Source organism: Balaenoptera musculus, chromosome 7 (assembly GCF_009873245.2).
Source record: "Balaenoptera musculus isolate JJ_BM4_2016_0621 chromosome 7, mBalMus1.pri.v3, whole genome shotgun sequence".
NCBI lineage: Eukaryota > Metazoa > Chordata > Mammalia > Artiodactyla > Balaenopteridae > Balaenoptera > Balaenoptera musculus.
In genome coordinates this window covers 58,706,803-58,730,890 of record NC_045791.1, presented here as the reverse complement: position 1 = coordinate 58,730,890, position 24,088 = coordinate 58,706,803, and the positions used below count along the sequence as shown (strand labels likewise).

General features: G+C 36.1%; 1 protein-coding gene and 1 pseudogene across 1 annotated transcript in view; one reads left to right on the top strand and one right to left on the bottom strand.

The window, feature by feature from the left end:
* PDE11A (phosphodiesterase 11A) overlaps positions 1 to 24,088 on the top strand; it is a 434,307-nt gene that overhangs the window by 24,884 nt on the left and 385,335 nt on the right. The gene's annotated exons all lie outside the window — the stretch shown is intronic.
* On the bottom strand, positions 7,441 to 8,466 carry LOC118898512 (annotated as a pseudogene).

Below are 24,088 nucleotides of genomic sequence, written 5' to 3'. Positions count from 1 at the left end.
ACTGCATGCAGTATAACCCATTAATGCCTGTGAAGGCAAAGTAATAAAAGTAGTAAGAGCTAACATTTATAAGACACTTACTGTTTGCCAGGTATTGTCTTAAGCACTTTACATAGTTCACGCAACAATTTTGTAAGGTAGGTCTATTATCAATCTATTGCACAGTTGAAGTAACTGAGGTACAGAGAGGCTAAGCAACCTCCCCAAGATCACACTGCTAATAAGTTGGAGAGCCAGGGTTTGAACTCAGAATGTTTGGGGCCACAATTTGTGTTCTTGAGAACCACTACCTGCAGCCTCTGTTGTGGTGTGTAAACAATGAGTAATGAGCTATTCAACAACATCTTTTCATAATGCCCTTTACCAAAGTTGTGAGACAACTTTGACATGGACTACACAGTTGATATTTCTGGAAGCTGGGTTGTGAGTGTACAACATGGATAGTTCCTTTAAAGATGAAAGGTTTAAAAACCTCACAACTGCTTAGTACCTAAACCTACCGAGAAAATCTGTTTACATCATTAGGATTTAACTGGAGGAAATTGTTAACAGATTTCCCGTGATATTTGAGAGATATTGATAATTTTTAAGGCAGAGATAGAATTATTCTCTGAAGATCTTATAATTGCATATATCCATTGTAGAGTAAGAGATGTATACCTGTTTCCAGGAAAAGATCTGGAGCTCTGGAGTATATAAGCAAGCAAATTATCCTAGAATAAATTGCTGTGAAACTTTTTGGAAACTATAGGTGAACTGTCAGTAAGGCATTGGAGTTAATAGCCATAACAGTGATTTGTTGGTCCAACAGCTCTTTCCTGTTTGGCTAGAGGGGAAGTCCTTTGGGGGCATTTGTTGCTTTAGTCATGGGTTTGTTTGATTGCTGGGGACAGACACCCACTGAAGCAATCAGAAATAAAAAGTGGGGTGAGGGATAACATCCCAGAAATAACATATAGGGAAATATCACAGAACTCAAGACAGGAAGTCAGTCAAGCCTTGTGGGGACAGAACTTGGGAATTGGAGAGTTCCTAATGCTTCTAGTCTGATTCCTGTTCTGTATTCTGAATGTGGTGGTATATTTGTGTGGAACTTTATGATTTATAAAATGCTTCAACCTACACTATCTCAATTCATCCTTACTGCTGTGAAAGGTAGGAATCATTATCCTCATTTAAAAAAGTGAAGAAACTGAGGCTTAGAAAAATTAAATGGACCAGAATTTTGGAGCTAAACAGTAGCAGAGCTGGGATAGGGAATTCAGGACTTCTGGCATCACATCCAGCGTTTTTCACATTTCCCAAGAACTGCCTATATGACCGTGATCATGAGAGGTTTAACTCAGGGGAATATATCAGGAAATCACACATTGTACTTGCATATCATCCTTCTGTTTTTGGAAAATAAAATCAAATTGGGATTCTAGCTTCACTTTCTTTGGTCATTTCATCTTTTCTGTGAAATGGTCTGCACCTGGGGAAAGATATTTGCAATTCGTGGTGTGCCTACTCTTCATGAAGCAAGAGCTTCAAGCTTTTGGGAGGCTTACTTGATTCTTCTGTGTTTTCATTCTACGGAAGTCAAGCTTTGCTAATATATTTAATTATAGACTAGAAAAAAATGTGACCGTGGTGTTGAGCTGGCCAACAAGAAGAATGACAAACAGTATTAACTTCTGACTCTGTTCTAGTACATTAAGTTGAACGTAAACTATTGTTTATTACCACTGACAGATCTCTTTATGGTTTTGGAGCTGCATTTAACAACATGGGCAGTGGCCCGGAGCACAAATGGCTAACTCTTCAAAGTAACATAGTATGGTAAAAAAATGCCCAAGCATCTCTGAGATATTCACACTCTAGCACAGTTATTGGTAAATTACTTACACGATGTAGGTTAGTTACCTTTTCGCCTCAGGTTCCTTGTGTGTATAATGGGGCCAATCATATTCACTTTGCATGGCTGTTGTGAATATTATATGAATGTAAAACACCTGGCCCAGATACTGGGTCCATGGTAGACTCTTGGTAAATGATAGCCATCATTATTATTATCTGAAGAATCGCTTAGTTCCATTATTACCTCAATTCCTTTACAAATTAAACAGATCGCAAGGCTCATTTAGTACCTCTGTTAAAGGCTAACCTAGCACATGCAATGCTGGAGTAATTGGTATGACACTGTCTTCTGTATGCTTGTCTGATGACTTAGAAGACCAAGGTTGAAAGTCAAAGTCATGGATTGCCTGCTGCTGCAAAGCCAGATTGTGTCACTGTTCTCTCTTCAAGTTTAGTGTCAGTAGAATCCTGGCTTGATTTATATATATACTTAGCACTGCAGGATTTGGCTAATATCTTGAATTTAGTGTGAAGGGAGGGGCTTGTGGAGAAATTTCCTAAGGAATTCATGCTATTTATAAGGCATCAATGTGAATCATCTGCCCATGACAGATACTGTCTGTGAGGAAAATAGCATTGGTTCTTATCAAAAAGCATGCCATTCCTTAAATTCCACTTCACAAATGCGCTCTGAGTACCTAATATCAGCCAGGTATGATTGTAATAGTATAAGGCCACATTGCACGAACCACAGCCAGAAATTGTCTCTATGACAATACGTTAGAATCTATGTCTAAAGGCTTATAATTCGTCCTTATACTGTAAAAGAAAAAAAAAAAACTATAAAATCTTTTTTTCCGGCATCTTTAAGATGCTCCTCACCACCCACGCCCAAGGGGAGCAGTATCCCAGTTTCTCATCACAAGAATTTGTTTCAGGAGCTGCTTTCCACCATTCTGTGCCTCCCACCAAATGCTGTGAATGTCCCAGTCTTCTTCTTGATACAGTGTACCTAGATTGTTCCTCTCTTAATTGCCCCTCTGATTGACTGCTTTTTTTTTTTAATGTTTGTCATTTATTTATTTATTTGGCCGTGCCGCAGGGCTTGTGGGATCCTAGTTCCCTGACCAGGGATCGAACCCATGCCCTCGGCAGTGAAAGCGCAGAGTCCCAATCACTGGACTGCCAGGGAATTCCTGATTGACTGCTTTTTACAGGCGCCTCTCACCTTTCTGATTTGGCCTTTTTTTCAAATGCTACCTCTGTTCGCCACCCTTTTCAACCTTTTGACCTCTCAAAAGCACATGATACCCATCCCTACACCTAACCAAGGCTTCTGCTGTACCGCATACTGATCCAGAGCCAGTGTCCTGAGCCCTCAGTTGACTGTTAGAGGAGACAGGAATAGAGCTCGGGCTTCCTGTCATGACCCATCAGAAACACTTACCTTTCCTTGGGAATTTATTAAGAAACCTTGGCCAAGATGTATTGATCTTTGCATGATCAATCCATGGAAGATTATTTTAATTGTGGTAATTCCTTCTCATGATGGCTTTAAGGAGATGGTATTGTCTCAGATTATTACTGCAGCAAGTACACCTCTAAGCCAGTTACTTGCAAAAATATGGGTTATAAGAATTATTTCTCATCTGCTTTTATCTCAGTTGAATTTAAGGAATTTGTGGCTAGGAAGTTTACAAGCTGTCATGATCCTATTTCATGCAAGAGGCCAATCTGAAAAGATGGTATCAAATGCTAAGGGCGCCCTTGGGTGGATTGTCGGAGATGACAGGTCAAGGAGATTAAGCAGGTTTCTGCTCCTCAGTATGTCACTCTATGTCCTACAATGGAATCAATCAGGATGAATTATTAAGGGCCTTAAGACCTCTATTGAGACTAAATTTAGGAGCATAAGACAAAAAACAACAGAGAAAATTTTATTCCAGCTGTCTTTGCTAGCTGCTGTGGATCTGGACCAAAGTTGGTTCAAGTTTTTCTAATTAAGATTCAGACCACGTGCCATATAAAATCTGAGTACACAGTGTGGATTTGGAAAATTAAGCAGTCGTCTGTTAGTATCCAGGCTCAGTCACTTATTGCCCGTGGCCTTGGGTGCATTGCTTAACTGCTTATTGCTTCAGGTTCTGTATATGTAAAATCTCTACCAGGCAACTCCGATGGTATTCTTCCCGGTTGACAAGAGCAAAGCCATTAAAGGCATTAGAGTCTTCTCTCATTGGTGTTTTGGGTATATTTTCTTGGTACCCTGAACATCAAAATAGAGATGGGTGTTATGACTGCTTGGAAGCTCTGGAGTCCAATGTTGGTGAATTGTGTGGATATTTTTACCCCTAGTTGCCTGCTACAGTGATTTAGTACGAGGTTGATATAGAGCAGTTTTGCAGGAAGAAGCTATGTCTTGCTTGGTTACAGCCTTCTTGCTCTAACTGTTGTTTTCTAAAAACTTCTATGTGACATAATAATAACTTTAGAGACTTCATAGCAGAATATCTTATATAATTTTAGGATTTTAAAATCACTTTTCTATTCTGAATATTACTTAACAAAATCACATACTGAGGCCCACTGTGGAGAGTGGAAGATATATCATCTAAAACTGATTACCTATACTTTAATATCTTCTAATATGCATACAAGTTGTTAATTTTGATTAGCCACTTACCCTTTACAATTGTATTTGTAGAAATTTCTGTTAGATCTTTTATAATATAAAATAGATAAAACATATAACTAGTGTGGATTTTATTTAATTCTATGTATCTTCAGAATTGTTGCATATTTATGTGATATGTGAAGCCAGCTGAGCCTCTATAAGAAAACTACCCCCTCTACCCATTGTCCCCTTTGCTCACACAAGAAGGCATGCTCATCACTCCGATCCCTATAGAAACATAAAAAAATAATAGTAATATTTATACCATTTCTTTAAAATTTTTTCAAAAGAAAGCAAAAACTTCTTATGTGGGAAAATTATTTTTGTGTGGTCATCTAAAGCTTCTGTCAGATGATAAATATGGGTCTCATAAGAAACTTATGTTCAGGGGAGTCCTTGAATTCACAGGCAGGTTCAGCTATTTGTATTGTAACATCTAGGGGGATAATGCTTGAAATTTTGTCTTTTCTTAGAGAAGAGGATATAGAGCAGATAAACTGGACAGATAGTAGTTCAAAAGCAGAATTAAGTGCTTTGGTACCTTGACAGTGACATCTGTCATACAAAGTATTATGGAAAAACTGGAGAACTATTGCCACGTGGACTTAAATATTGGGTTGTGCCACTTTTGAAAAAAATTTTTTTGCGTGTGAAGATAGCTCATTGTAAATTTTATCCAGTTAGAGGTTAGTATTTCTTTGGAGAGATGACATAGGTTGAAAAAATTCTGATTGCTTATTACTATCAATCTGTATTTGTTGATTAGTTTATTAACTTAAAATTACATATCAGTAGTATCAAAGTCATAAAAGTTAATTGGGACAGAACAATGTGGAAAGAACTGTAGAGAAGGAAGGCAGTTCTGTTTAGTAGATTATCTGTAATATATGGTAATGTCAACACACTAAAAGAATGAGAAAAGTAAACAAATTGAGTTGTGTAGTTCTCCGAATAAACATTCCATTTTAGTACCAATAACTCCATGGAGTAAAGTTTTAGTTCCCATTAACACAGTGAGAGCTGGGTTGTTAACTGCGCATGTACGTTGCTAAAGCATACCCCTTGGACCCCTGCAAATTAAAGTAAAAACAAAACGTGTGCTGAACATATTGGCAATGACAAGAGCTTTGGATCTTCAGTTTTCATTGTACTGTCCATTGCCTTTATTGAAAATTATGAAATGTATTACATATCCAAAGGGGAGAAAATATACACGTACAGAGTAAAGAATAATTACAAACTGGACATCCTTCTGATTACACCAGGTTAAAACATAAAACATTGCCATTACCCCTGAAGTTGTCTGCTGCCCCTTCACAACTTTATTGTCCTCCCTCCTGAGCCCTACCCCTGTTACCACCATCCTGTAATTATTCCCTTGCTTTTTTTGTTTTTACGGCTTTGCCACCTATGTATGTTTTCCTATACGATATGCAATTTTATTTTCTCTGTCTTTGAACTTTGTATAAATGGAATCATTCTATGTACAATCTTCTATTTCTTGCTTTTTCTGCCCACCATTATGTTTTTGAGATTAATTCATGTTGAAATGCATAGTAATAATATCCACTGCTGTATAATATCTCTTTGAATAAATATATCACAATTTATCCATTCTATCATCGATAGACTTTTGAGTTATTTCTAGGGTTTGTTGTTGCTGTTGTTGTTTTTGCTGTTACAAATAATGCTGCTATAAGCATTTTGTACATGTCTCCTGGTTTACTTTTGTGGTATGTTGAGTAATGGCTTCTCAAAGATGTCCACATCGTAAACTTCAGAATCTGTGAATATCTTACCTCATGAGAGGGACTTTGAAGAGGTGATTCAGCTAAGGATCTTGATATGGGGAGATTATGCTGGATTATCTGGGTGGGCTCAGTGTAGTAACAAGGGTCCTTACAATAGGGAGGCAGGAGGGCCAGAGTTTGGAAGATGCTGCACTGCTTTGAAATTCAGTTGAAGATGGAGAATTGGTCCATGAACCAAGGAATGCAGGCAGCCTAGAAGCTAGAAAAGGCAAGGGACTGAATTCTCCCCTAGAGCCTCCAGAAGGAATGCAGCCCTACCGACCTTGATTTTTAGGACTTCTGACCTCCTGAACTGTAAGAGAATAAATTTGTGCTGTTTTAAGCCACTAAATTTGTGTTAATTTGCTAAGGCAGCAATAGGCAACTAATATACTTGGGTGAGGGTTTCTTTGGAGCATATATATAGAAGTAGAATTTGGGGGGTCATAATTTATGCACATGTCAAAATTACTGTTAATGACAAACTCTTTTCCAAAGTAGGGCTGACCAGTTACACTCCTTCTGGCGATGTGTTGGTTTCTGTTGCTCCACATTCTTGCTAACGTTTTATATTGTCAGACTTTTTAGTTTTTGCCAATCTGGTGTGTTGAGAATTGTATCTCATTGTGGTTTTAATTTGCATTTTCCTGGTCATTAAAGATGTCAGTCAATCATCCCCCACCTTTTTTTTCAGGAGATGGTGATACCATCAGCATGATTTATCTGTATTATAAAAACAGCAACACTTGAAATCATGAACATTATTTCCATTTCATGAAACTTCTTTTCAAAATTACATAAACTTTCCCAGTATAAAAAGACTCCTCACAAAGTGCATGATAATATTAAACTACAAAATTGACTTTGGAAACGTAGGGAGTTATTTTCTAATTTTGGCATTAAGTTTTCTTTTTTTTTTTTTTTACCTGTTCAAAAAATGAAGTGTGTTGTGAGAGGTAGAGAAAAAAGAGTTTCCAGCTGATGCAGTCAACATAGTTGAAAACATAGAAGTAACAAAGGAAAAACTTCAAGGGCAAGAATATATTATGAATAGCAGTCTTTCAGCAAGATAAACAGATGAGCAGATCTAGTATGAATTTCTCCTATGGGAGAGAGGCATTCCTAAAAGATACTTGTTTATAGAATCTTCTGTAGGATAGTGTTGACTACCTCCAGTGAGTACTAAATTGTACTAAAACAATATCATAAGAGCCCATGCACTTTTCTAAAAGTTCACCCCTTCTCTCATTTAGATTCTCAGTTTTCTGAATGTGTTTAACATCGGCTACTCCATCTGCTATTATTGTCTCTTTGAGAGTCTCCAAACAGAATTATGTTGCTGTTGTCTTACTGTGGATTGAGATAGTCTGTTTTTGTTAAATATTATATTTATTCCCCTTTATATGCTTTAAAAAAGCCACATTTTCATAAAAAATCCATTAGTTGGACACCACTTTGACATTTGGATGATAACACTAGCTTGACAGTTAAGTACATCACCTATGCAGTGCAAAAGTATGAACACAGGGATATTATGCTGTTGGAGCTTATCAAATAAATTCTCATATCCTTCCTTGAACATGTCTTCAAATTCTTCCACAAATTCTTTAAATTTAGCTTTTGATGAAGCTTGTTCAACAAGCAAATTATGTGACTTAGTATACTATTCTACCATATAAATGTACTTTTCATCTCTGGTAAGAGCTAGATCAACTTCAAGAGAATATCTTTCCTTTAGTTGAATATCTTTTTTTTTGGACATTTACCTGTGACCAGTTTACAGTTGTCAGTGATATTATGACATGTTGGGCATCTTTTTCCTTTGTATTTACTTGGTGTCATATCAAAGTCTGTTAGTAGCTGAAGTATGACACCTCCTCCTTTGACAAGATCACAGATAATTTCTTCTACCTTTGTGGAGTTCTTGATGTGAATCGAATGTTTCTGCAATTTTGGCATCATTTTTACAAAGACAGTGGACTCTTGATTGTCATGTCTTAGCTATCCAATATTCATCTCAATGATATTGATCTTCCACTGTGTCTTCCTCTTCAAGGTGAATATGTGTTGGATCATCAGTACCACCGCTGCCACCAGGGCACAAACTCTGGCACTCCCTTCTGAGTCCACTCCTCTTATAGCCACCTGGTTCAGGGCCCTCATTTGCCTTGCAGCCAGGAAAAGAAGAGGCCAATTACAGCGGGCAGCAAGCCATACACATGCTCCACGGTGAACCCTGTGAATACCCCCTCAATCATCTTTTCATATGTTTGTGTTTTAGTATTTCCTTTTCTATGAAGTACTTGTCCATGTCAGTTGCCCTTTTTTTTCTACTGAGTATACCTTTTTCTTACTGATTTGTAGGAGTTCTTAAAATATATGCATATATCTTTCTAACACCCCTTACTGGTTGTATATATTTCAAACATCTTCTCCTCTATTGCTTGCATTTCATTTTTAATCATGAGTTCAAGTTCTTAATTTTAATGCAATTTAATTTATCGATCTTTTCATTAAATTTTGCATTATTTGCTTCTTTTTTTTTTAATTTTAAGAAATAAAAGGTTATAAAGAAAAGCATTCTAGGGACTTCCCTGGTGGCACAGTGGTTAAGAATCTGCCTTCCAATGCAGAGGATGCGGGTTTGATCCGTGGTCAGGGAACTGGATCCCACATGCATTCTGCAACTAAGGAGACCACCTGCCACAACTGAGACCCTTCTGCAACTAAGGAGCCCGAGAGCCGCAGCTAAGGAGCCTGCCTGCTGCAACTAAGACCTGGCGCAACCAAATAAATCAGCAAAGAAAAAAGCATTCTATATCATCTTTAGAAAATTTTATAATTTGGTATTCCATATGAAGTATTTAATCTAATGCAGTTCATTTTTGTGTTAGAATAGGGATACAACTTTTTTTTTTCTTTTTGGATAAACAATTGACATAGTGTCATTTCCATATATAAGTAGTTTTCCATTTTCCATATTAGCACGGGTTTGTTACTAGACTCTCTCTTCTTCTTTTGATCTATTAGTCTATGCCTGCACCAGTATCACACTGATTTAATTTCCATAGCTTACAGTAAATCTTTGTATCTAGGAGGGGGGAGCTCCCAACCCCACCCCACATTTTGCTCTTCAGGAGTGTCTTGGCTTTTGTTTTGGCCCTTTATTTCATGTAAATTTTAGAATCAGCTTGTTGAGTTTCACATGCACATAATACACAGTCTGATAGAAATTTTATTTGAATTGCACTGACATTGTAGATCAATTTAGAGAGAATTATGATATGCTTTATGATGTTCAGTCTTTCCACCCAATAATATGATAGATCTTCCTAGTTATTTATTTGTTCTTTAATATCTTCCAATAAAGTTTTTTAGTTTTCTCTTTAGAAGACTTACACCTTCCTTATTTTATACTAGGTATTTTTAAATGTTTATTGCTATTTTAAATTGTATCTTTAAAAAACTTTACAATTTTAGCCAATTGTTGTGGACCTCTAGAAATGCAGTTTACTTTCGTGTATTGATTTTGAATCTAACATCCTTCTTTTTTTTAAACATTTTAACCATTTTTAAAATTGAAGTATAATTAACATCCTTCTTATTAATTTAAATTTTTACTGTTTATTTTTTGCTTGCTAATACTTTATTGAAGATTTAAACATTTTTTATTGAAGTATAGTTGATGTACAATATTATAAGTTATAGGTGGACAATGTAGTGATTTGTAAGTTTTAAAGGTTACACTCCATTTATAATTATTATAGAATTTTGGCTATATTCCCTGTGCTGTATAATATATCCTTATAGTTTATTTTATACATAATAGTTTGTACCTCTTAATCTCCTACCCTTCTCTCTCCCCACTGGTAACCACTAGTTTATTCTCTATATCTGTCTGCTTCTAGTTTGTTGTATTTTTTAGATTCTGCATATAAGTGATATCATACATTATTTGTCTCTCTCTGCCTGACTTATTTCACTTAGCATAATACCCTCCAATTCATCCATGTTGTTGCAAATGGCAAAATTTTCTTCTTTTTTATGGCCGAGTAGTATTCCATTGCATGTGTGCGCGCGCACACACACACACACGTGCGCGCACACACACACACACACACTTCTTTATCCATTCATCTGTTGATGGATACTTAGGTTGCTTCCATATCTTGGCAATTGTAAATAATGCTGCTATGAACATTGGGTTGAAATTTTTACTTTTTAAAAATCCTTTTCCCTCGTGACATAGATACCTAAAAGTAAATTTTAAGGGAAAGGAAATTAGTAGTAACTAAGTTCCTACTATGTGCCAAATAACATAGGTGATCTCACTTAATCCTCACAACTATTTTATTGCTTATTTTTCTCAACAAACATTTATTAAATAACCCCTATGTGTTAAGCTTTGTTTTTTGAGATTTTCTATGTAAGTGATCATATCTGTAAAATAATGAAGGTTTTTGTTTCTTTTTTTCTAGTCCTTTAGCTTTTATTTCTTTTTCTTGATTTACTATGCAAGGTCCTCCAGAACAATGTAGAATAAGATTGATGAAGACAGGCATCCTTATATTGAACCTGATCTTATAGAAGATGCTGTCAGAGTTTCATTGTTAGATATGAGGTTTCTGTGGGTTTTTTGAAATGCCCTTTATTGGGCTAAGTGCCTTCTATTCCCAGTTTGCTAAGGAGTTTGTTGCTTTTATTTTTTTACATCACAGATGGATGTAAAGTTTTACCCAGTTTTTCCTACTTCTGTTAAGATACAATATTTTTTCACCTTAACATGTTAACATGGTGAGTTACTTTAATTGATCTTCTCATGATAAACCAATCTAGGTTTCCTAGGAAACACCAACTTGGTCATAACAAATTATCTTTTCATCCACCGTCTGATTTGTTTTATAAAAATGTTTATTTTTTAGAGGTTTTGAATCTGTATTCATTCATTAGTGAGACTGGCCTATATTTTTCTTTGCTTGTAATATCTTCATCAGGTTTTGAAGGCAAAGTTATATCACAAATGATTTTTTTTCCCATTGTGTGAAATAGTTTGCATAAGATTAGAATTTCCCAATGCTCAAACATTTGGTAGAATTTCCTAGAAATCTGTCTGGATCCAGTGTGTGTGTGTGTGTATGTATGTGTGTGTAATGGGACTATTTTGAACTACTGATTCAATTTCTTTAAAGCTTATAGGACTCTTTTGTTAAGCTGTATATATCTGTTTATTTCATCTAAGTTTTCATGTTTATAGGCACAAACTCATTCATAACATCTTATCTGTTTAATCTCTGTAGCAATTATAGCTTTGCCCCTTTTCATTCCTGATTAAAATTTTTTAAAATGCCTTTCTCTTTTTTCCCCTTGATTATCTTCTCCAGAGATTTGTATATTTTATTACTTTTATGACCTCTGTTGATCCTCTTCATTATATGTTTATTTTCTTTTTCATTAACTTCTGCTATTATTTTTATTATTTTCTCTCATCTTCTTGAGTTTATTTTGCTGTTCTTTTTTCTAATTCCTTACGGTTGTATGATCACTTCATTAAGTTGAGCTTTTCTTTTTAATGTAAGCATTTAAGACTAAACTTTAAGAACCTCTTTAACCGTGTCCTACCATTTTGGTACATAATATTTATATAATCCTGGTATTTTTCTAAATATTTATTTTTTCTAAATATTTTCTAAATAGTTTATAATTTCCATTTTATTTTTTTTGCTTGATAGTTTGTTTAGAAATGTATTTTAAATTTTCAAGTATTTTTTCCTCTAGTTACATATTTTTTAATAACTAAAGTACATTGGGGTGAAATGATATGTTCTGTGTGATACCAGTTATTTCACATAATGATTTCAAATTGGCTAGCTTTATGACCTAGCTTTTAGTCAATTTTCATAAATATTCAGTGTCAACTTGACCAGTCATATGAAGTGTCTTCTTGTTGGGTGTAGTGTATAGCCAGATGTATCAGATGTACTTGTATATGAGCGTGTTGGTGGGTGGGTTATGGTGGGGGAGATAATACGCGATGATGCCCATTGATAATCTTTCTTTTTATGTAAGGCAGAGGGACTTACTTAAAAGACAGAGGGACTCACTAGTAAGTTTTAAAGTTGGAGTTTCCATAGATATTGGAAGTGTATTATTACTCTGTCTAAGAGAGCATGTGGAGGGCTTTTACATTTGAGCAGCCCAGGATTTGCTGTGGTTTCTGCTTTTGTTGTTCCATCCTATGCAGATCCTAAACCAGGGAAGAATTGTAGTTGGTTAAATTGATTGCTCATTCAATTGAAGCATCTCAGAAGTAAATTGAGATTTATAAAATGGTTCCTGACCCTGTTGCTTCTATGAGAGTGAATGCTAGCTGATATGTCCAATCTTTCTAACCCAGCAGAACCCAGACCTGCAAAATATGATGAACGGTATAATTAACTGGCTCTGCTAAGGGCTTGATCTAGTTCATAAAACAGCCAGTGCAGAGTTCTGCCAGCTGGCCTAGGAAATATCTGGAACAAGGCAGCAGGCAGGAGACCAGTTCTAGGAGGCACTAACCAACTCTATCCAAGATGGAATAACTTAGACAAAGCTGCCAAAAATCAGGCTGACTCAGTTCTCCAGTGTGTATGTCTAGAAGGCTCCTACCTACAAGCATTTCTTAGAAAGTATCTTGGTGCTTTATCCAGGAAAAGGCACCCTGGGTGCTGAGTCCACTCCTGTGTCTCTCTGGACTATTTATGAATAATTCCTGTTGATGAAAACAATCCTCTGGTGGAAACAAACCATGTGTTGACACCTTCAGTTTGATTCATCACTCTTACTCTCAAATCTGAGGGCTGGAGTTACATGCCCCCATTGTTTTGTGGAGCACATGGCTGTATACCTTCTGGAGGGAGTCTGAGTACTCTCACTCAGCTGCTTATTTGCAGCCAAGCTAGGGTGAGCACCAGGGGAATAGAGCCTGGCCTAAGAACAGGAAAGAAGGGCTTCAGGGACACAGTGGCTGACAGTGGGGAAAGGAATGTGCATGGAACCAGCTAGCCGCAGGGGTCCACCTGGAAGATCAGTGGGAAGTAGTGACATGCTGCTTCCAAGTCCTCTTTGCAGTGGATGATGTGGCTTTTTCTAACCTGGGTTTTCAGTGGCTGAAAGCAATCTTGTGGTTGGAAGATTTGTTTTTATCATTTTCTTCCAAACTTACATCTACTGGTTTAATAGTTTGTTGAGAATTTTGTTTTAGAAACCAATATGAGGCTACTAGTATTTGGTTGCCAGTATTCATCCTTTTGGAAAATCAGATGTTTTCCACCATTATACTGTATACGCTATGCCAAATTAAGTTGCTGTGATGTTTACCAATTAAATGTGGAAAGGGTTAGAGGCTGAGAGAGTTGAAAGATCCATCCACTTCACATATCAGAACATTGCCCAACTATAGCATCTTGACAGTCTTTTTGTTCTTAGCTCTCTGTGATTTTCAGAAAATAACAAATTCCTTTAGCATTCCATGTAGCAATTCAGTTGGACTTAATTTTTATGGTAAAGAGTTTTATAGCCAAGATGATAATGGCTTTAAAAACTAACAGGGCCATTTAGATGGCTGCTATATCCTGCTAAAAGTATAGAGTGCTATGCTGTCTGTTTTTCACATATTTATATTACTTATGAAGATTGACTCACCTCCATCTTGACAGTTGTCATTTGGTATATCTTGCCTATGTATTTTACTGGCAGTTCAATAATATAAAGACTTCTATCTTTTCGGAGGGCACTTCTGAAGCTGTAGTGCTGTCCTGAATGGTAAGCCCATCACTTTGATGTAGCTATGCTAATTAATACTGTTTTTTAAACTTCTTTTCCTTGTGTCACTTTCTCATGTTAGAATAAAATTATTTATAACATGTATAATAATAACCTATAAACTTTTTTAGCGATAGTGTGAATATACCATAACATAATCAAGTTCCTGTTGAATATTTAGGTATTTTTCAATTTTTTCTTATGAATTCCTAGAAATACAATTATTGTATTGAAAAGTATGAATATTTTAAAGGTTTTTGTTACTTACTGCCACATTGTCCTCCATATATATTGCACTAACTTGTATTCTCGCCAGCAATGTATAAAAGTAGACTTTTATACAAAAACTTTTCACAAAAACTTTCAATAAATCTAGGTATCTTGACACCTCAAATTTTAAATCTTTGCCAATTTTACAGAAAAACTATAACTGTTGTGGTAATTTGACAGTTTTCAAATACTTATGTGAAATATGAGACAATTTTTTCCCATCAATTCTTTATTTTGTTAATTTCTGATTCTTACCCATTGCTCATTTTTCCTCATTAATTAGTAAGAATTCTGTATGTTTAGGATTTAACACTTTGTCAGCCAGATGTGTTTAAAAATATTTTTCCAATTTTACTTTTAATTCTTTGTATTATTTTTTAGGTACTGAAATTTAAAATTTTTATTAGTCAAATCTATTAGTGTTTATGTTTCCTCCTTTTGGTATTATGGGTTGAAAGACTTCCCTCTAGTGAGATCAGACAAATTTCCAGTTATATTCCTTCCATTCTTTTATTATTTTATTTTTGACATTTAACTTTTTAAATTATAAAAATGTTTTAATATAATTTCCAAGTAAAGTGAATGATGATTTAGTTTATAGTTTATCATGTCATTATTCATTCTTCTACTGAAAACTTTCGATCATTTGTACTTCTGATAAGAATCTTAGCTGAAATGAACAAATGAAAGAAATGGAATTAATCTTACTTTTATTGGCTGCTTTGGTTAAAGATTTGGTGGAAAAGAAGGCCAACAGTTGAATATAAGGCCATTGACTTTTCTGAGTGCAAATTTAGGATTTACTTGATAATATCTGGAATATATGCATTCTCATATTATTGACTGTTATAATTAATATTCAGACATTTTTCTCCTAGTATTTCATGTTAAAATAAGAAATGTGTCTTGGCAGGGTTTGAGTGATCTGTTCCACTTTTGTAATTCATCAAGAGATGAGTATATTTATCTTCAAATTCTGCTTGAAATTAGTTTTGATGTATAATGTGAGGAAAGAATCTTACTTTTCCCAAATATGTAACTAATTGAATAATTTATTATTTTCTGACTGATTTGAAATGACACTCTTACGATTAAATACATTTATTCACACACATATATACATATGTATATATACACATATATATTTGGCATTATACTCTCATCAATTTTTCTATTTTTTGAACCAGTATCACATTGTTTTAATTATTGTAGCTTTAAGATATATATATATATATATATACTTTTTTTTTTTTTAATAAATTTATTTATTCGTTTTTGGCTGTGCTGGGTCTCCGTTGCTGCACACGAGCTTTCTCTAGTTGCGGCAAGCGGGAGCTACTCTTTGTTGCATTGCATGGGCTTCTCATTGCGGTGGCTTCTCTTGTTCTGGAGCATGGGCTTTAGGTGTGTGGGCTTCAGTAGTTGTGGCATGTGGGCTCAGTAGTTGTGGCCCACGGGCAACAAAGCGCAGGCTCAGTGGTTGTGGTGAATGGGCCCAGTTGCCCCGCAGCATGTGGGATCCTCCCGGACCAGGGCTCGAACCTATGTCCCCTGCATCGGCAGGTGGACTCCTAACCACTGTGCCACTATGGAAGTCCCTAAGATATATTTTAATATCAGGTAATCGTGTACTTTTATCATCATATTCTCGCAAGAAAGAATGATTCAAAATGTTTTTAAAAACATTTGAAAATATGTTTTAAAAGGTTTTAGAATTTTTAGAACTTTTAAAGCAAACTTTAAAACTACTTTTTTTTTAACGTCTTTATTGGATTATAATTGCTTAACAGTGGTGTGTCAGTTTCTGCTTTATAACAAAGTGAATCAACTATACATATATATATATCCCCATATCTCCTCCCTCTTGCGTCTCCCTCCCACCCTCCCTATCCCACCCCTCTAGGTGGACACAAAGCACCGAGCTGATCTCCCTGTGCTATGCGGCTGCTTCCCACTAACTATCTGTTTTACATTTGGTACTGTATATAAGTCCATGCCACTCTCTCACTTCGTCCCAGCTTCCCCTTCCCCATCCCCATGTCCTCAAGTCCATTCTCTACGTCTGCGTCTTTATTCCTGTCCTGCCCCTACGTTCTTCAGAACAATTTTTTTTTTTTAGATTCCGTATATATATGTTACCACACGGTATTTGTTTTTCTCTTTCTGACTTACTTCACTCTGTATCACACACTCTAGGTCCATCCACCTCACTACAAATAACTCAATTTCGTTTCTTTTTATGGCTGAGTAATATTCCATTGTATGTATGTGCCACATCTTCTTTATCCATTCATCTGTCGATGGACACTTAGGTTGTTTCCATGTTCTGGCTATTGTAAATAGAGCTGCAATGAACATTGTGGTACATGACTCTTTTTGAATTATGGTTTTCTCAGGGTATATGCCCAGTAGTGGGATTGCTGGGTCGTATGGTAGTTCTATTTTTAGTTTTTTTAAGCAACCTCCGTACTGTTCTCCACAGTGCCTGCATCAATTTATGTTCCCACCAGCAGTGCAAGAGGGTTCCCTTTTCTCCACACCCTCTCCAGCATTTATTGTTTGTAGATTTTTTGATGATGGCCATTCTGACTGCTGTGAGGTGATACCTCATTGTAGTTTTGATTTGCATTTCTCTAATGATTAGTGATGTTGAGCATCCTTTCATGTGTTTGTTGGCAATCTGTATATCTTATTTGGAGAAATGTCTATTTACGTCTTCTGCCCATTTTTGGATTGGGTTGTTTGTTTTTTTGATATTGAGCTGCATGAGCTGCTTGTATATTTTGGAGATTAATCCTTTGTCAGTTGCTTCATTTGCAAATATTTTCTCCCATTCTGAAGGTTGTCTTTTGGTCTTGTTTATGGTTTCCTTTGCTGTGCAAAAGCTTTTAAGTTTCATTAGGTCCCATTTGTTTATTTTTGTTTTTATTTCCATTTCTCTAGGAGGTGGGTCAAAAAGGATCTTGCTGTGATTTAAGTCATAGAGTATTCTGCCTATTTTTTCCTCTAAGAGTTATATAGTGTCTGGCCTTACATTTAGGTCTTTAATCCATTTTGAGTTTATTTTTGTGTATGGTGTTAGGGATCATTCTTTTACATGGAGCTGTCCAGTTTTGCCAGCACCACTTATTGAAGAGTCTGTCTTTTCTCCATTGTATATTCCTGCCTCCTTTATCAAAGATAAGGTGACCATATGTGTGTGGGTTTAGCTCTGGCCTTTCTCTCCTGTTCCATTGATCTATATTTCTGTTTTTGTGCCAGTACCATACTGTCTTGATTACTGTAGCTTTGTAGTATAGTTGGAAGTCAGGGAGTCTGATTCCTCCAGCTCTGTTATTCCTTCTCAAGATTGCTGTGGCTCTTCGGAGTCTTTTGTGTTTCCATACAAACTGTGAAATTCTTTGTTCTAGTTCTGTGAAAAATGCCATTGGTAGTTTGATAGGGATTGCACTGAATCTGTAGATTGCTTTGGGTAGTAGAGTCATTTTCACAATGTTGATTCTTCCAATCCAAGAACATAGTATTTCTCTCCATCTGTTTGGATCATCTTTAATTTCTTTCATCAGTGTCTTATAGTTTTCTGCATACAGGTCTTTTGTCTCCCTAGGTAGGTTTATTCCTAGGTATTCTTTGTGTTGCAATGTTAAATGGAAGTGTTTCCTTAATTTCTCTTCCAGATTTTTCATCATTAGTGTATAGGAATGCAAGAGACTTCTGTGCATTAACTTTGTATCCTGCTACTTTACTAAACTCATTGATTAGCTCTAGTAGTTTTCTGGTAGCATCTTTAGGATTCTCTGTGTATAGTATCATGTCATCTGCAAACAGTGACAGTTTTACTTCTTCTTTTTCAATTTGGATGCCGTTTATTTCTTTTTCTTCTCTAATTGCTGTGGCTAAAACTTCCAAAACTATGTTGAATAACAGTGGTGAGAGTGGACAACCTTGTCTTCTTCCTGATCTTAGAGGAAATTGTTTCAGTGTTTCACCATTGAGAATGATGTTGGCTGTCGGTTTGTCATATATGGCCTTTATTATGTTGAGGTAGGTTCTCACTATGCCTACTTTCTGGAGAGTTTTTATCATAAATTGGTGTTGAATTTTGTTGAAAGCTTTTTCTGCATCTATTGAGATGATCATATGGTTTTCCTCCATCAATTTGTTAATATGGTGTATCACATTGATAGATTTGCATATATTGAAGAATTCTTGCATTCCTGGGACAAACCCCACTTGATCATGGTGTATGATCCTTTTAATGTGCTGTTGGATTCTGTTTCCTAGTATTTTGTTGAGCATTTTTGCATCTATGTTCATCAGTGATATTGGCCTGTAGTTTTCTTTCTTTGTGACATCTTTGTCTGGTTTTGGTATCAGGGTGATGGTTGCCTCATAGAATGAGTTTGGGGTGTTCCTCCCTCTGCTATATTTTGGAAGAGTTTGAGCAGGGTAGGTGTTAGCTCTTCTCTAAATATTTGATAGAATTCACCTGTGAAGCCATCTGGTCCTGGACTTTTGTTTGTTGGAAGACTTTAATCACAATCTCAACTTCAGTGCTTGTGATTGGTCTGTTTATACTTTCTATTTCTTCCTGGTTCAGTCTCTGAACGTTGTGCTTTTCTAAGAATTTGTCCATTTCTTCCAGGTTGTCCATTTTATTGGCATATAGTTGCTTGTAGTAATCTCTCATGATCTTTTGTATTTCTGCAGTGTCAGTTGTTACTTCTCCTTTTTCATTTCTAATTCTATATTTTTGAGTATTCTCCCTTTTTTTCTTGATGAGTCTGGTTAATGGTTTTTCAATTTTGTTTCTCTTCGCAAAGAACCAGGTTTTAGTTTTATTGATCTTTGCTATTGTTTCCTTCATTTCTTTTTCATTTATTTCTGATCTGATGTTTATGATTTCTTTCCTTTTGCTAACTTTGGGTTTTTTTGTTCCTCTTTCTCTAATTGCTTTAGGTGTAAAGTTTGTTTGTTTGTGATTTTTATTGTGTCTTAAGGTAGGATTATATTGCTATAAACTTCCCTCTTAGAACTGCTTTTGTTGCATCCCATACATTTTGGGTCATCGTGTTTTCATTGTCATTTGTTTCTAGGTATTTTTTGATTTCCTCTTGGATTTCTTCAGTGATCTCTTAGTTATTTAGTAGCATATTGTTAGGCTCCATGTGTTTGTATTTTTTAGTTTTTTTCCTGTAATTGATATCTAGTCTCACAGCGTTGTGGCCAGAAAAAGTACTTGATACAATTTCAATTTCCTAAAATTTACCAAGGCTTGATTTGTGACCCAAGATATGCTCTATCCTGGAGAATGTTCCATGAGCACCTGAGAAGAAAGTGTATTCTGTTGTTTTTGGATGGAATGTCCTATACATGTCAATTAAGTCCATCTTGTTTAGTGTGTCATTTAAAGCTTGTGTTTCCTTGTTTATTTTCATTTGTCATGACTGTCCATTGGTGAAAGTGGGGTGTTAAAGTCCCCTACTCTGATTGTGTTACTGTCAATTTCCCCTTTTATGGCTGTTAGCATTTGCCTTATGTATTGAGGTGCTCCTATGTTGGGTGCATATATATTTACAATTGTTATATCCTCTTCTTGGATTGATCCCTTGATCATTATGTAGTGTCCTTCTTTGTCTCTTGTAATAGTCTTTATTTTAAAGTCTGTATTGTCTGATATGAGAATTGCTACTCCAGCTTTCTTTTGATTTCCATTTGCATGGAATATCTTTTTCCATCCCCTCACTTTCAGTCTGTATGTGTCACTAGGTCTGAAGTGGGTCTCTTGTAGACAGCATATATATGGGTCTTGTTTTTGTATCCATTCAGCCAGTCTGTGTCTTTTGGTTGGAGCATTTAATCCATTTACATTTAAGGTAATTATCAATATGTATGTTCCTATTACCATTTTCTTAATTGTTTTGGGTTTGTTATTGTAGGTCTTTTCCTTCTCTTGAGTTTCCTGCCTAGAGAAGTTCCTTTAGCATTTGTTGTAAAGCTGGTTTGGTGGTGCTGAATTCTCTTAGCTTTTGCTTGTCTGTAAAGGTTTTAATTTCTCCGTCAAATCTGAATGAGATTCTTGCGTGGTAGAGTAATCCTGGTTGTAGGTTTTTCCCTTTCATCACTTTCAATATGTCCTGCCACTCCCTTCTGGCTTGCAGAGTTTCTGCTGAAAGATCAGCTGTTAACCTTATGGGGATTCCCTTGTATGTTATTTGTTGTTTTTCCCTTGTTGCTTTTAATATTTTTTCTTTGTATTTAACTTTTGATAGTTTGATTAATATGTGTCTTGGCATGTTTCTCCTTTGATTTATCCTGTATGGGACTCTCTGTGCTTCCAGGACTTGATTGACTATTTCCTTTCCCATATTAGGGAAGTTTTTAACTATAATCTCTTCAGATGTTTTCTCAGTCCCTTTCGTTTTCTCTTCGTTTCTGGGACCCCTATAATTTGAATGTTGGTGCATTTAATGTTTTCCCAGAGGTCTCTGAGACTGTCCTCAATTGTTTTCATTCTTTTTTCTTTATTCTGCTCTGGGGTAGTTATTTCCACTCTTTCATCTTCCAGGTCACTTATCTGTTCTTCTGCCTCAGTTTTTCTGCTCTTGATTCCTTCTAGAGAATTTTAAATTTCATTTATTGTGTTGTTCATCACTGTTTGTTTGCTCTTTAGTTCTTCTAGGTCCCTGTTAAACGTTTCTTGTATTTTCTCCATTCTATTTCCAAGGTTTTGGATCCTCTTTACTGTCATTACTCTGAATTCTTTTTCAGGTAGACTTCCTATTTCCTCCTCATTTGTTTGCTCTGGTGGGTTTTTATCTACTCCTTCGTCTGCTGTGCGTTTCTCTGTCTTCTCACTTTGCTTAACTTACTGTGTTTGGAGTCTCCTTTTCACAGACTGCAGGTTCATAGTTCCTGTTGTTTTTGGTGTTTGCCCCCAGTGGCTACCATTGGTTCAGTGGGTTGTGTAGGCTTCCTGGTGGAGGGAACTGGTGCCTGTGTTCTGGTGGATGAGGCTTGATCTTGTGTTTCTGGTACGCAGGATTGTTTCTGGTAGTGTGTTTTGGGGTGTCTGTGACCTTATTATGATTTTACGTAGCCTCTCTGCTAATGGGTGGGGATGTGTTCCTGTCTTGCTAGTTGTTTGGCATAGGATGTCCAGCACTGTAGTTTGCTGGTCATTGAATGGAGCTCGGTCTTAGCATTGAGATGGTTATCTCTGGGAGATCTTTCGCCATTTGATATTACTTGGAGCCAGGAGGTCTTTGGTTGACCAATGTCCTGAACTTGGCTCTCCCATCTCAGAGGCACAGACCTGACACCCCGCCAGAGCACCAAGACCCTCTCAGCCACACGGCTCTCTCTGGGCTTCTATTTCAACAGCAACAATGTGACTCTGAATGGTGTAGGCCACTTTTTTCACCAATTGTCCGAGGAGAAGTCTAAAATTACTTTTTAACATTAAACTTCTGTCAAACAAAAACAGTAACTTCCACATATTAATAGTACAACCTAAATTACATATGTATTAAAATATAACTTATACACTTTGATACTAGAAATTACTGTATTTGCTGTAAATGTGGGAAAGTCAGAATCTGATTGATACAGCTGTTTACCAATTAGTTATGTTTGGGGGCCAACTTTTCAGGTTGTCCCAATTGGTCACAGTGGGAAGAGTAAAATAGGCTTTTTGTTGGAGTTGGTCCTTGTTGTGTTTTTTTTTAAACCCAGAGCTTTTATTTAATTTTCCTTTCAGTTTTATCCAGATTTCATTGTCATACAGCACTGTATAAGTTTAAGGTGTACAGCATAATGATTTGACTGAAATACATCGTAAAATGATTACCACAGTAAGTTTAGTGAACATCCATCATCTTGTATAGATACAAAACTAAAGAAATAGAAAAAAAATTTTCCCTTGTGATGAGAAGTCTTAAGATTTCCTCTCTTAACAACTTTCAAATATGACACACACAGTGTTCATTATATGATGTTGTACATTATATCCCTAGTACTTATTTGTCTGATAACTGGAAGTTTGTGACTTTTGACTACCTTCATCCAATTCCCCCTGCCCCCATGCCCTGCCTCTGGTAATCACAAATCTGATCTCTTTCTATGATCCTTGTCAGGTTTTAACAAATAAATGAGACCAAATCTCTGGTGTGTCTCTGTTAATCTGTACCCCTGATTCAGATCTGGCTTTTCATGCATCACTCTTTTGACCTTGGCTTTCCCTATATTCCCTGGTTCCTGACTGTTTGGCTTTGACTCACAACTCCATGTTGACAATCCCTTGTCCATATTTACAGACTTCATGGCCTTCTTGGTCCCACCTGTAGCCTCACCTCCCTGATTCCCCAGATTTCTTAGATGGCTCCACTGTGACAGGAAGAAAGGTGCTTCTGGCCAGCTGACTCTTCCTATGGCTGTCTCTTCATATACTGGTCTTTGGCTCAGACATTTTAATTATACACAATAAATCTTATAGAACATGGAGTTGAATTTTAACTCTACATACAATTTATCTGCACACTTACAATATATCCTTAGTAGATATCTGTGCTATGTATTAAAGAAGTTTAAGATTTCACATTTTCTTTCATACCACCTCACCAACTTTGGTTTCACCTGTGCTGTGGTTCTTCCATTTTCCTGTGTCTTATGCCTTGAGATATATTTGTATTTCTCATAAGAAAGATAAATAATAATAGTCATGATGACAACAATAAGACAGGACCAAAGAAAAGTGCCAACTAAGAAAGGCAGAACAAAGAAATAAGATCAGCAAACCAAGTTTACTTTAGAAAGGCACCTAAAGAACAGTGACTTGGTAATAACAATGACCAATAACAAAGTAACTTGGTAATAACAATGGCTCTTTCTAAACCTCATATTAAATTCTTTTATGGTGTCTGTTAACCACTAATTCAGCTTGGAAGACTTAATTGAAAGTGTGCCCATTAAGCATTTACCAAATAGAGGTGACCTGTACATATTTATAAACTGCTCCACCACCTACCACACCACTTCAGGTCCATAAAAGAGTGATGCTTCAAAAACATACATACTTTTTGGTAATATTTTATACTGTTTAAAGCTCTACACGTTTCTTTGTGAAAGAATTCAGAGACAAGATTTTTGTTCGCTGTTGAGCAATGACATTCTGTGAATACATATTAGGAACAACCATGATAATTTTGCACTTTTTCTCAGCAAGTATCAAATTAGGATGCCCAAAGCGTTAGCTATCTACTTACCATATGCTGTGTCTTTGTTTTTGTGCAGTATATTCTCAAGCCTTCCATCAGTTCAGAACAATTAGTTATGCTTCTTTGTATGGAGAAAACCAGAATAGTACATTTCAAATGATTAAAGACTAATCAAAATTTTTGAGAGCTTAGCTTTCCAAGCAGTTTTTGGAAAATAAGTGATGTTTATGATCAGTCATAAATGTAAGGAGATGCTTTTATGAATTGGAATTAAATGAGTGTTACTAATTGATGTACCAATAAAAGCAATTTCCTTTTAAGCTTCAGACAGTGGGCAATCCTTTGGTTTGAGTTTCAATAGCATATTCATTTTCTATTTTATATTTCCATTAGCTTCTCTACATTGCAGCTCCATAAGGCATTTGAAAGAGGATGTAGATGAAATGCGGGACTGAACTTGGTCTCCAAACCTTTCTTTGTTGGGGGGAGGATAGGAGGGT